This window comes from Archocentrus centrarchus, chromosome 5 (assembly GCF_007364275.1).
Source record: "Archocentrus centrarchus isolate MPI-CPG fArcCen1 chromosome 5, fArcCen1, whole genome shotgun sequence".
Taxonomy (NCBI): domain Eukaryota; kingdom Metazoa; phylum Chordata; class Actinopteri; order Cichliformes; family Cichlidae; genus Archocentrus; species Archocentrus centrarchus.
Window position 1 is genome coordinate 16629314 of NC_044350.1, and position 3175 is coordinate 16632488.

The window sequence follows — 3175 nt, forward strand, 5'->3', positions numbered from 1 at the left end:
ATTATAGAGACTGACTATACAATACACAGGTAAAAAAAGAAAAGAAAGAAAATCCCCCAAATTAATGAAACTGAGAGATGGTGTGTGTATCACATTATTTAAACATACTCATGCATACAGGACAAAAAGTGGCAGACATTTGAGATAAGTTGAGTGTGACATAATTTGCTTTCATTTCTTCTCCACTATCTGGCACAAATAACCTGTACTGGCTTACCAAACACATGCTTAAGGCAATTTTAATGGTATCAAAGGAAGAATGTCAGGACATCTCAGGTCTCACCGCTAAAGATTAAACCTAAAATTAGAGTTTAACAAGCCTGTTGGCACAGTTATGGCATCCCAGGGCAGTATGAGAGGATGGTAGAATGGTAGAGGTCACATGCATAAATACACAGGACTACTGATTGCACTGCTCTAAACACTTATCCAAACTAATAATAATTCTATACATAATGGGGGTCCTTGATATACAGTCATGTGAACAAGAAAATCTGGAGCAAATTTGGTGCACAGAGTCCTGTGAAAAACTAAGTATACCTGCTTCCATGGGAACTGAGAGGGTAAGTAACAGCCAGGTGCTGCTAATCACACACACACACACACTAAATTAACTGATCATCAGCATCAAGTATGACCTCCTCTATAAAAGCCAACATTGTGGCAGTTTGGTGGTCCGGGGCATTCAGGTGTGTGTTAACACAATATCACAAACTTCAAAGGATTGGACATCCCAGCAAAGTCACCCCAAGGTCAGATCGTGCAATGCTCAGAGAAATTGCAAAAAAGCCCAATAACTATGTCCTAAGCACTACAGGCCTCAGCTTGCATGTTAAAGTTTATGAGAGTTTAATCAGAAAAAGACTGAACAAGCATGGCTTGCCAGGAGAAAGATTCTTCTCTCTAAAAAAAAAAAAACAACAACAACATGGCATCACAACTTAGGTTGCAAAGTTGTATCTGAACAAACCACAAGACCTCTGGAACAATATCACCGGAAAAAATGACATCTAAGTAGAGATGTTTGGCCATAACGCACAACACCATATTTTGTGAAAACCAAACACAGTATATCAACGCAAAAACTCATACCAACTGCCAAACATGATGGTAGAAGGGGTGACTTTTCCAGAGACAGGACCTGGGCACCTCACAGTCATTGACCGTGAACTCCTCTGCATGCCAAAGTATTCTAGAGTCAAATGTGAGGCTCTCTGACAGCTAAAGCTTGGCTGTCATGCAACAGAACAGTGATCCTAAGTACAGAAAAAGAAAAGAATCAGGGTGCTGCAAAGTTCAGATCTCAATCCAACTGAAATGCTCTGGCAGGACCTTAAGAGAACTGTGCATAAACAAATTACTTCAAGTTATTGCTGCTAAAGGTAATTTTACAATCTACTAAATTAGGAGGTGACTCCATAGAGTCCTGTGAAAACTTTCTTTTTCATGTGACTGTATATTGAGAATGAATGTCCTCTCTATTCACTGCACTTTGCAAAACAAAGATCATGTTTGATCTTAGTCCCAAACTGTCATTATGAGCAATGCGTTTGTTCTTTGCCTGATGAGTAGGTCACAATGTAACCATAAGGCAAAACACCAGTCTGACACATCAAAAAGAAGCTGAAAAGACATCCTCAAAATAAGAAGTGAAAATAATATCTTCAAGGTCAACATATTCTTTTATTCAGTCAGCTATAATTCATTCCACCATATAATTTTTAAATCCAGCAAAGATATCTTTTCACATTAACAGAGTTTTTTGTTCTCTGAGAACCAGCAAGGCTCTTTATTAAGTAAACAAGGTAAAGACTTGCTATAAATCCTCAAGGTAAAACACACACACACACACACACACACACACACACACACACACACACACACACACACACACACACACACACACACGGGACGGGTTGTCACATGAGCTCAGTGGTCCGGTTTCATTTTCCCATGGTGACATCCATTAAAGTCATGCTGTGTCTGACCCTCCACCCTCAGATAGCCATATTAGCACCTGGCCCATTGGCCACAACAATACACCTGCCTGCATTATTCAGGCTGACTCCACTAATGAGGAAACCTTATCACACACACACACACACACACACACACACACACACCCTACCCCAGGTTCAAACAAGCTTAAACACAAACAGGCTGACACAGAGCATCATTTGATTTACTTTAGGACGACTGTTAAATTATGTAAAAATGGATCAGATCATATTGCCTAAAGCCAGAGTTCATGTGACAGTCCAATCTTTTGGGATTGTGGGAAAGTGTTTGATGAAGGCTTGCACGTCCATTAGCACAGCATACACTTTGAATGCATTGTTCTGGTAAATGTTGGCATAGGAGTGCGTGCAGTAAGCTTAGTATTTAAGCTCATTCAGCACTCTCTGCCTCTGCCTGTCAAACAGCTGTCAGCTCCCTCCTTCATCCTGCTGTTCCACCATATCTTCCACATTTCCTCACCTTACACTTTCATCCCCAAGTCAGTCTGCATTAACCTCAATTTCTCCTCCCCTCCCCACAACGCTTCATCGAGTCTCTCAAGCTGTCAGTCTCTGCTGCGCCTCTGTGCCTGCTCTTCTTTTTGTTTCTTCACACAGTTGTCTGCAACAACACCGTGAACACGGTCAGCATTTTCCAAAACGTACCGCTGATCTTTGTGTATTATCAGCCAGCAGACAGGTAAAAGGTTAGACCAGAGAAAATCTCAGGAGGAAATTGTCAGGGCAGGCATCAGTGTACTCAAAGACATATTTCACATTTCAGATGTTGTCAATGAGAGTGAAAGTGAGAGAAGGAGAGACACGAGGAGGGGAATAAATCGTCAACAGTAAACAGGAGACAAAGGGAGATGGAGAGAAAGAGAGAGCAGAATCGACAGCAGCATTATCACTCTGCGTCCTGATTCAAACACCCCAAGAAAATGCTCAGTTCCAACTGCTCTCATTGGCTAAACCTCCAGCCAATCACAGCTTAGAAATGCAAGGTGCCTTTAGGTTATACCCAACCCCAAAAATATGGGAGAGAGACAGAGAGAGAGAGGGAGAGAGAGGCATGCTGTAGTGCAGAGGTTCCTCCTGTGAGGTAAGCCTCCATCTCTCTGGTGTTCCTCCTGCTGGAGTGAATATATAACAGTGAATAAATTACAGGCTTCATTGCA